The following is an 11,416-nucleotide window of genomic DNA, read 5'->3' as shown; positions in this document are numbered from 1 at the left end:
CTTGCTTGAAAACCCAACAATCTCTATGGGTATGGTTCCCAGGCTTCCCGGGAGTACTGTGTATTTGACATATCTTGTCCAAGATTTTGTTTAAGTTGGATAGCTCGTCCCTGTTATCCTTGAGGGACGGCTTTCTCTGATTCTGCCGCGAGCTTTTGAATCCAGCGTTGACCGCCGTGCTCTTTGGTTTGTTTCCCTTATTCGGCATTGGTCCTTGCTGCGTCGGGGTTTTCCGTTTCCATCCCTAACTTCGGATGTACTTGGGTCGCTGGTGCTACATCTTGCCAACCAGTTGTCCTCTCCTGCGCAAAAGCGGGTCATGAGGCTTGTTAATGCGGCCATTGTTATTGGCTTTTCTTGGCCGAGGTGTCTGGCGAGCCATTTGTGTCGAACGTTGTGCTTAAAAGCTTCTAGGGCTTCGGCGTCCGGACAGTCGACTATCTGGTTCTTTTTAGTAAGAAATATGTTCCAGAATTTCTAGGCTGACTCTCCGGGCTGTTGAGTTATGTGACTGAGATCGTCTGCATCCGGAGGGCGGACATAGGTCCCTTGAAAATTTGCCCGGAAAGCATCCTCAAGCTCTTCCCAACTTCCAATGGTGTTTTCGGGGAGGCTTTTGATCCAATGCCGGGCTGGCCCTTTAAGCTTGATGGGTAAGTATTTTATGGCGTGGAGGTCATCTCCTCTGGCCATGTGTATGTGGAGGATATAATCCTCGATCCAGACCCTAGGGTCTGTTGTTCCGTCATATGCCTCTATGTTTACGGGCTTGAATCCCGCTGGAAATTCATGGTCCAGCACCTCATCAGTGAAACATAGGGGGTGTGCAGCACCCCTATATTTGGGTGTGCCGTGATGTTCGGATATTTGTTGTGTTGCATTGCTTACTAGAGCTTGCTTTCTTGGCCCGTATATAGATCTGGCTGGGCCGTCTTTTTGATGCGGATCCTTTGGTGGATCGCGTGTCGGCTTGTGTGCGGCGCCGCTTGCCGCTCCATGCTGGCCATGCGGTCGTCCATCCGACCGGATGGCTTTCCTATTTTTTGACTGCGGGGGCTCTAAGGCCTCCTCGTCAAATTCAGGTAGTAGCTTTCGCTTTGGATAGCTTTTTGTGCGGCGACTGCCGGCATATTTGTTTGCGGTGTTGCGTACTTTGCTCCATCTGATTCTGAGTGCATCTTCCACAGTTTTGAGCTTCCGCTTCTGCTTTTTCAGGCTATGCGCAGTGGCGACGAGCCTTTTGTGGAGGTTCTTCTGCTCCATGAGTTTATCCGGCGTAAGGTCGTCCGGACTGTTGTTTTTGCCGGGGACGGGGTGTTCGGTTTGTTTATCCAAGTTTCCCTATTCGTACACTTGCTCGAAGGCATGTTCGTCGTCCGCCGGCTCGTCCTGCTCTAGGGCTGGGTCTGTATGGCTGATGTCTCTGTCGAGGCGGGGCTTGGAGCGGCGCTTACGTCGCCGCTTTGATTGCTTTTTGAGTGAACGATCCCTCGTTGCATCCCTGTGTTCCTCGTCGTCGCTTCCTTTGGGTGTGTCCACCATGTATACATCATGAGATGAGGTGGCTGTCCAGTGCCTCATAGGCGTTGGTTCATGTTCATCTCCTACATCGTCGTCCATACCGTCGATGTCTTCGGAGTCGAAGTCGAGCACGTCGTTTAAATTATCGACAGTGGCTACGAAGTGGATAGTGGGTGGGCTTTGAATTTCTTCATCATCCGCATCCCAACCTTGTTGACCATAGTCCGGCTAGGGCTCTCCTGATAAATAGAGAGACTTTAGTGAATTCAGAATATCGCCGAAGGGCGAGTGCTGAAAGATGTCCGCGGCGGTGAACTCCATGATCGGCGCCCAATCGGGTTCGATCGGTCGGGGCGCGGAGGGCTCGGAGTCTAGAGAGGAGTCCGGCTCCTTGGAGTCATGGGCTTCGCAGAGAATAGGGCTGGTGTTCGGCTCGATCGATGTAGAGATTGCAGCCCCCGAGGCGGTGTCTAACCACCCATCCTCGATTGGTGCGATTGGCTCCGAGCTAGGGGTCGGAGCGGACACAGGTGCGGCCTCCAGGGCACTGTTCGGCGGCAGAGCTAAATCATGCCCATCGTGACAGTGCGGCGCGCTTGGCAGTGGCTCGAATCCGTCGAAGATCAAGTCTCCGCGGATGTTGGCCGTGTAGTTCAAACCTCCAAATCTGACCTGATGGCCAGGGGCGTAGCTTTCGATCTGCTCCAGATGACCAAGCGAATTGGCCCGCAGTGCAAAGCCGCCGAATACGAAGATCTGTCCGAGGAGAAAAGTCTCACCCTGGATCGCATCGCTGTTGATGATCGGAGAAGCCATCGGGCCTAAAAGTGACGACACAAAGGAACTCTCAATGAAAGCACCAATGTCGGTGTCAAAACCGGCAGATCTCGGGTAGGGGCTCCCGAACTGTGCGTCTAGGTCGGATGGTAACAGGAGGCAGGGGACGCAATGTTTTACCCAGGTTCGGGCCCTCTTGATGGAGGTAAAACCCTACGTCCTGCTTAATTAATATTGATGATATGGGTAGTACAAGAGTAGATCTACCACGAGATCAGAGAGGTTAAACCCTAGAAGCTAGCCTATGGTATGATTGTTGTTCGTCCTACGGACTAAAACTCTCCGGTTTATATAGACACCGGAGAGGGCTAGGGTTACACAGAGTCACTTACAATGGTAGGAGATCTACATATCCGTATCGCCAAGCTTGCCTTCCACGCCAAGGAAAGTCCCTTCCGGACACGGGACAAAGTCTTCAATCTTGAATCGTCATAGTTCAGGAGTCTGGCCGAAGGTATAGTCCGGCCATCCAGACACCCCCTAATCTAGGACTCCCTCAATCTCTATCAGATCTCACTTTCGTAAGTGGCCGTGAAGGGATTGACAACCCCTAAGCGCGTTGGTTGCGTTGAGCTATTGTTTTTGTGTAGGTATGAGGGACTCGAGCGTAGCTTCCTACTGGATTGGTACCTTGGTTCTCAAAAACTGAGGGAAATACTTACGCTACTTTGCTACATAATCCCTTCCTCTTCGGGGAAATCCAACGCAGTGCTCAAGAGGTAGCAAGAAGAATTTCTGGCGCCGTTGCCGGGGAGTCTGTGCAAAAGTCAACATACCAAGTACCCATCACAATCCCTATCTCCTGCATTACATTATTTGCCATTTGCCTCTCGTTTTCCTCTCCCCCACTTCACCCTTGCCGTTTTATTCGCCCTCTCTCTCTATCCTCCCTCTCTATTTGCCTATTTTGCCCGTTTGCTCTTGTTTGCTCGTGTGTTGGACTGCTTGTTTGTCGCGATGGCTCAAGATAATACTAAATTGTGTGACTTCACCAATACCAATAATAATGATTTCCTTAGCACTCCGATTGCTCCTCTTACTGATGCTGAATCTTGTGAAATTTATACTGCTTTGTTGAATCTTGTCATGAAAGATCTGTTCTCCGGCCTTCCTAGTGAAGATGCCGCTACACATCTTAATAGCTTCGTTGATTTGTGTGACATGCAAAAGAAAAAAGATGTCGATAATGATATTGTTAAATGGAAGCTATTTCCTTTTTCGCTTAGAGATCGTGCTAAAGCTTGGTTTTCATCTTTGCCTAAAAATAGTATTGATTCATGGAACAAGTGCAAAGATGCTTTTATCTCTAAGTATTTTCCTCCCGCTAAGATCATCTCTCTTAGAACTGATATTATGAATTTTAAACAACTTGATCATGAACATGTTGCACAAGCTTGGGAGAGAATGAAATTAATGATACGTAATTGCCCTACTCATGGTTTGAATTTGTGGATGATTATACAAAAATGTTATGCCGGATTGAATTTTGCTTCTAGAAATCTTTTAGATTCGGCCGCGGGAGGCACTTTTATGGAAATCACTTTAGGAGAAGCCACTAAACTCCTAGATAATATTATGGTTAATTATTCTCAATGGCATACTGAAAGATCTACTAAAAAGGTGCATGCGATAGAAGAAATTAATGTTTTGAGTGGAAAGATGGATGAACTTATGAAATTATTTGCTAATAAGAGTGTTTCTTCTGATCCTAATGATGTTCCCTTGTCTACTTTGATTGAGAATAATAATGAATCTATGGATGTGAATTTTGTTGGTAGGAACAATTTTGGTAACAATGCGTATAGAGGAAATTTTAATGCTAGGCCTTACCCTAGTAATCCCTCTAATAATTATGGTAATTCCTACAATAATGCTTATGGAAATTATAATAATATGCCCTCTGATTTTGAATCTAATATTAAAGAATTTATTTCTTCGCAAAAGATTGAAGATTGATGATTTGGCTAGGAACGTTGATATAATTGCTCTTGATCTTGATTCTTTGAAACTTAGATCTATTCCACCTAAGCATGATATCAATGAGTCTCTCAAAGCCATGATAATTTCCATTGAAGAGTGCAAAGAAAGAACCGCTAGGATGCATGCTAAGAAAGATGCCTTTAGAAAAGCGTGGTCTTCTAGTTCCTATGAAAATAATGATGAAGATCTAAAAGTTATTGACGTGTCCCCTATTAAATCTTTGTTTTGCAGTATGAATCTTGATAATGATGGGACTGAATATGATCCACCTTTACCTAGAAGGCGTTCTAAGAATTCAGAATTTGTTGATCTTGATGCTAAATTTGATAAAAGTGGGATTGAAGAAATTAAAACCCTAGATGTTGCTAAACCCACTATTATGGATTTCAAGGAATTTAACTATGAAAATTGCTCTTTGATTGATTGTATTTCCTTGTTGCAATCCATGCTAAAATCTCCTCACGCTTATAGTCAAAATAAAGCGTTTACTAAACATATCGTTGATGCCTTGATGCAATCTTACAAAGAAAAACTTGAATTGGAAGTTTCTATCCCTAGAAAACTTTATGATGAGTGGGAACCAACTATTAAAATTAAATTTAAAAATTATGAGTTTTATCCTTTGTGTGATTTGGGTGCTAGTGTCTCTACTATTCCCAAAACTTTGTGTGATTTACTAGATTTCCGTGATGTTGATGATTGCTATCTAAACTTGCATCTTGCCGATTCCACTATTAAGAAACCTATGGGAAGAATTAATGATGTTCTTATTGTTGCTAATAGGAATTATGTGCCCGTAGATTTTATCGTTCTTGATATAGATTGCAGTCCTTCTTGCCCTATTATTCTTGATAGACCTTTCCTTAGAACGGTTGGTGCAATTATTGATATGAAGGAAGGGAATATTAGATTTCAATTTCCATTAAAAAAGGGCATGGAACACTTCCCTAGAAAGAAAATAAAATTACCATATGAATCTATCATGAGAGCCACTTATGGATTGCCTACCAAAGATGGCAATACCTAGATCTATTCTTGCTTGTTATGCCTAGCTAGGGGCGTTAAACGATAGCGCTTGTTGGGAGGCAACCCAATTTTATATTTATTCCTTTGTTTTTGCTCCTGTTTAGCAATAAATAAATAAATTATCTAGCCTCTGTTTTGGTTGTGTTTTTTGTGTTTAATTAGTGTTTGTGCCAAGTAGAACCGTTGGGAAGACTTGGGGAAAGTCTTGTTGAACTTGCTGTAAAAAACAGAAACTTTAGCGCTCACAAGAACTGCTGTCATTTTTAATTGGAAAGTTCTATTTAGTTAATTCTTTTTGAATATGATTAATAGATAATTTCCTCACGTCCAGAAATTTATTTTAGAATTTTTGGGGTTCCAGATCTTGCGCTAGCTATAGATTACTACAGACTATTCTGTTTTTGATAGATTCTGTTTTTCGTGTGTTGTTTGCTTATTTTGATGAATCTATGGCTAGTAAAATAGTTTATAATCCATAGAGAAGTTGGAATACAGTAGGTTTAACACCAATATAAATAAAGAATGAGTTCATTACAGTACCTTGAAGTGGTCTTTTGTTTTCTTTCGCTAACGGAGCTCACGAGTTTTCTACCTTAAGTTTTGTGTTGTGAAGTTTTCAAGTTTTGGGTAAAGATTTGATGGATTATGGAACAAGGAGTGGAAATAGCCTAATCTTGGGGATTCCCATGGAACCCCCAAGATAATCTAAGGACACCTAAAAGCCAAAGCTTGGGGATGCCCCGGAAGGCATCCCCTCTTTCGTCTACTTCTATCGGTAACTTTACTTGGAGCTATATTTTTATTCACCACATGATATGTGTTTTGCTTGGAGCGTCTTTTATGATTTGTGTCTTTGATTATTAGTTTACCACAATCATCCTTGATGTACACACCATTTGAGAGAGCCATACATGATTTGGAATTTGATAGAAAACTCTATGTACTTCACTTATATCTTTTGAGCTTTATAGTTTTGCTCTAGTGCTTCACTTATATCTTTTAGAGCACGGTGGTGGATTTGTGTTATAAAAACTATTGATCTCTCATGCTTCACTTAGATTATTTTGAGAGTCTTAATAGCATGGTAATTTGTTCAAAATCCTAAAATGCTTGGTATGCAAGATTAATAATAAAACTTTCGTATGAGTGTGTTGAATACTAAGAAGAAATTGATGCTTGATAATTGTTTTGAGTTATGAGGATGTTGATATTAGAGTCATGCTAGTTGAGTAGTTGTGAATTTGAGAAATGCTTGTGTTAAAGTTTGTGATTCCCGTAGCATGCACGTATGGTGAACCGTTATGTGATGAAGTCGGAGCATGATTTATTTATTGATTGTCTTCCTTATGAGTGGCGGTCGGGGATGAGCGATGGTCTTTTCCTACCAATCTATGCCCCTAGGAGCATGCGCCTAATACTTTGCTTTGATAACTTCTAGATTTTTGCAATAAGTATATGAGTTCTTTATGACTAATGTTGAGTCCATGGATTATACACACTTTCCTTCCTTCCACCATTGCTAGCCTCTCTAATACCGCGCACTTTTCGCTGATATCATACACCCACCAAATACCTTCCTCAAAACAGCCACCATACCTACCTATCATGGCATTTCCATAGCCATTCCAAGATATATTGCCATACAACTTTGCACCGTTCCGTTCATTATGACACGCTCCATCATTTTCATATTGCTAGCATGATCATGTAGTTGATATCGTATTTGTGGCAAAGCCACCGTTCATAATTCTTTCATACATGTCACTCTTGATTCATTGCACATCCCGGTACACCGCCGGAGGCATTCATATAGAGTCATATATTGTTCTAAGAATCGAGTTGTAATTCATGAGTTGTAAGTAAATAAAAGTGTGATGATCATCATTATTAGAGCATTGTCCCAGTGATGAACGGATGATGGAGACTATGATTCCCCCACAAGTCGGGATGAGACTCCGAACGAAAAAAAAAGAGAAGAGGCCATAGAAAAGGAGAAAGGCCCAAATAAAAAAATGAGAGAAAAAAAGAGAAGGGACAATGTTACTATCCTTTTACCACACTTGTGCTTCAAAGTAGCACCATGATCTTCATGATAGAGAGTCTCTCATTATGTCACTTTCATATACTATTGGGAATTTTTCATTATAGAACTTGGCTTGTATATTCCAATGATGGGCTTCCTCAAAATGCCCTAGGTCTTCGTGAGCAAGCGAGTTGGATGCACACCCATTTAGTTTCTTTTGAGCTTTCATATACTTATAGCTCTAGTGCATTCGTTGCATGGCAATCCCTACTCACTCACATTGATATCCATTGATGGGCATCTCCATAGCCCATTGATACGCCTGGTTGATGTGAGACTATCTTCTCCCTTTTTGTCTTCTACACAACCATCATTCTATTCCACCTATAGTGCTATATCCATGGCTCACGCTCATGTATTGCGTGAAGATCGAAAAAGTTTTGAAAATGTCAAAAGTATGAAACAATTGCTTGGCTTGTCATCGGGGTTGTGCATGATTTAAATACTTTGTGTGGTGAAGATAGAGCATAGCCAGACTATATGATTTTGTAGGGATAGCTTTCTTTGGCCATGATATTTTGAGAAGACATAATTGCTTTGTTAGTATGCTTGAAGTATTATTATTTTTATATCAATATGAACTTTTGTCTTGAATCTTTCGAATCTGAATATTCATACCACAATTAAGAAGATTTACATTGAAATTATGCCAAGTAGCACTCCGCATCAAAAATTCTGTTTTTATCATTTACCTACTCGAGGACGAGCAGGAATTAAGCTTGGGGATGCTTGATACGTCTCCAACGTATCTATAATTTTTGATTGCTCCATGCTATATTATCTACTGTTTTAGACATTATTGGGCTTTATTTTCCACTTTTATATTATTTTTGGGACTAACCTATTAACCGGAGGCCCAGCCCAGAATTGCTATTTTTTGCCTGTTTTAGGGTTTCGAAGAAAAGGAATATCAAACAGAGTCCAAACGGAATGAAACCTTCGGAAACGTGATTTTCTCATCAGATAAGATCCAAGAGACTTGGACCCTCCGTCAAGAAAGCTACGAGGTGCTCACGAGTGTAGGGGACGCCCCCCCCCTAGGGCGCGCCCCCTGCCTCATGGGCCCCTCGAAGCTCCACCGACGTACTTCTTCCTCCTATATATATCACGTACCTCCAAACGATCGGGGGCGGAGCCAAAAACCTAATTCCACCGCCGCAACTTTTTGTATCCACGAGATCCCATCTTAGGGCCTGTTCCGGAGCTCCGCCGGAGGAGGCATCGATCACGGAGGGCTTCTACATCATCATCCAAGCCCCTCCGATGAAGTGTGAGTAGTTTACTTCAGACCTACGGGTCCATAGCTAGTAGCTAGATGGCTTCTTCTCTCTTTTTGGATCTCAATACAATGTTCTCCCCCTCTCTCGTGGAGATCTATTCGATGTAATCTTCTTTTTGCGGTGTGTTTGTTGAGACCGATGAATTGTGGGTTTATGATCAAGTCTATCTATGAATAATATTTGAATCTTCTCTGAATTCTTTTATGTATGATTGGTTATCTTTGCAAGTCTCTTTGAATTATTAGTTTGGTTTGGCCTACTAGATTGGTTGTTCTTGCCATGGGAGAAGTGCTTAGCTTTGGTTTCAATCTTGCGGTGTCCTTTCCCAGTGACAGATGGGGCAGCAAGGCACGTATTGTATTGTTGCCATCGAGGATAACAAGATGGGTTTTTATCATATTGCATGAAACGATCCCTCCACATCATGTCATCTTGCTTAAGGCGTTACTCTGTTTTTAACTTAATACTCTAGATGCGTACTGGATAGCGGTCGATGAGTGGAGTAATAGTAGTAGATGCAGAATCGTTTCGGTCTACTTGTCTCGGACGTGATGCCTATATACATGATCATACCTAGATATTCTCATAACTATGCTCAATTCTGTCAATTGCTCAACAGTAATTTATTCACCCACCGTAGAATACTTATGCTCTTGAGAGAAGCCACTAGTGAAACCTATGGCCCCCGGGTCTCTTTCTCATCATATCAATCTCCATCACTTTACTATTTCTTTGCTTTTACTTTATTTACTTTGCATCTCTATACCAAAAATACCAAAAAATATTATTTATTATCTCTATCAGATCTCACTTTCGTAAGTGACCGTGAAGGGATTGACAACCCCTAAGCGCGTTGGTTGCGTTGAGCTATTGTTTTTGTGTAGGTACGAGGGACTCGAGCGTAGCCTCCTATTGGATTGATACATGGGTTCTCCAAAACCGAGGGAAATACTTACGCTACTTTGCTGCATCATCCCTTCCTCTTCGGGGAAATCCAACGCAGTGCTCAAGAGGTAGCAGGCTACATATGCAGTCGGGAGAGCACATGAGGAGGGCATCGAACTGATTGAAAAGTCCGAACCTTCTCATCCTCCTGCTCCCATTCCTCACCCTTCTGCTACTTGTATCTCATCCCTCTACTGCTGATCCTCACCCCAAATTCCCCTTTGTATCCCTTAATTTGTACTCGATATTGGTACCGATCTGAGTGTCCGTCCCATATCCAATGTTTGGGTCGTGACAATATGGTATTCAGAGCCGGCAAAAAATCACCACCCACTTCCTGCCTACCATATGTTCGACGAAATGTCCAGCCAACCAGAGGTGTTCACTGGTGGCGTTCTTCGCGTCACCGTACACGGTACACCATGTGTACTACTCGGTCACTGAGGAGACCCTACAACAGGTGTTTGCCGGGTATGGTGTGGTGAAGGTCTTCTTGTTCCAGATAATCCATCATGTGGAGGCAGTGGTTCAGCTTTGATCAAGAGTCGGGGCGGCGCGAGCTCTCGCCTTGCATGGCTGGTGTGTCTATGAGCACGACTGCCTCCTCGACATCCAGGATTTGTCGTCGGAGTATAACGTGCACTTGTGCCCGCTGCTGGAGCTTAAGCAGACTGCAACCATGGCTGAGTACACGACGGCTTTCTGGGAACGAGTACATCGTGTGCTGGGTCTTAACTCCACCATAAGCATCAAGTGCTTCGTACACCAGTACGTCGAGGGCTTGCGCGCGGATATTCAAGCAGCCGTGCAGTCACAATCGCTGTCCAGCATCATCAAAGTAGTGTCCCTTGCTCGGATAAAGGAGGAGGAAATTGTGAAGGATGCGGCTAGGGCTGTTGAGGAGCTTGACGGCTATGTCGGCCATGGAGTTCAGGGCCTAATGCCTGAGGGGACCCTCACCGGCGTCTCCCCCAAGCTCGCTTCCCCTGTGGTGCGTGGTGCAGACCACGGAGTCGTCGCCATCAACACCAGCAGCCTTGCTGCTCCGATGCTAACCACATGCTCGACGGAGTGCCCGAATCGTGACGCTTGACTGCTCGCTCCTCTGGATCCCTTTGGTGGCGCAATGTCTTCAAGCGCTTCTCTAAATTAGAACTTGAACTCTGGTGGACTGTGGATATCAGAGTCCTCCTAACCACGTACTCAATTACATGTTGAGTCGCGTAAGTCTTGTGTTCTGATGGAGGAATGTTATAGTTGACCTTGGCCATTGATGCATGCGGGCGGCCGATCGAGTTCCTTCGCCGGGTGGGACTTCCGGTGACGGAAGTGATAATCTGGTGCCGGTGATATCTAGATTTCCGGTTGAGCTGACCGACCACCATGCATGCTAGCTGGATCCTTGGGTGGATGTGTAACTTTGGTCCAAATCTTTCCGGAGAAAGCAGCAGTGTAGCTCAGCTATCACGTTCTTGATACACTTCCGGAAAGTAGACTTTGCGCTGGTCAAAGCACACGAAGCAACGGAGTTGCCATCATGCCGTGCATGCGCGCCAAAGCTGGATCCGAGCAGGTAGCTTGTGTAACCCCAAGTCGAGCCGACGACCCTTGCTTAATTTCAGCAACAGCAAGCATGTATGGTCACAGCGTCACTTTGTCCCCCCCTACGCCACTTCGCAAGTAAGCCACTTCGCCTCCAATTAAGCTCCCCGGCTAAAGTTACCACGCCACTTCCATCTCCCAT

The 11,416-nt window shown here is 43.9% G+C and overlaps 1 pseudogene; it reads left to right on the top strand.

Moving 5' to 3' along the window:
• The first annotated feature begins 10,032 nt into the window (after positions 1 to 10,032).
• Positions 10,033 to 10,765, top strand: LOC147980414 (uncharacterized; annotated as a pseudogene).
• The last annotated feature ends 651 nt before the right edge of the window (positions 10,766 to 11,416 follow it).

The sequence above is a fragment of the Triticum urartu genome, chromosome 3A (genome assembly GCF_056163025.1).
Source record: "Triticum urartu cultivar PI428250 chromosome 3A, HENAU_Tu73, whole genome shotgun sequence".
Taxonomy (NCBI): domain Eukaryota; kingdom Viridiplantae; phylum Streptophyta; class Magnoliopsida; order Poales; family Poaceae; genus Triticum; species Triticum urartu.
The sequence above is the reverse complement of the archived record's forward strand: the minus strand, read 5'-3'. Positions and strand labels throughout refer to the sequence as shown.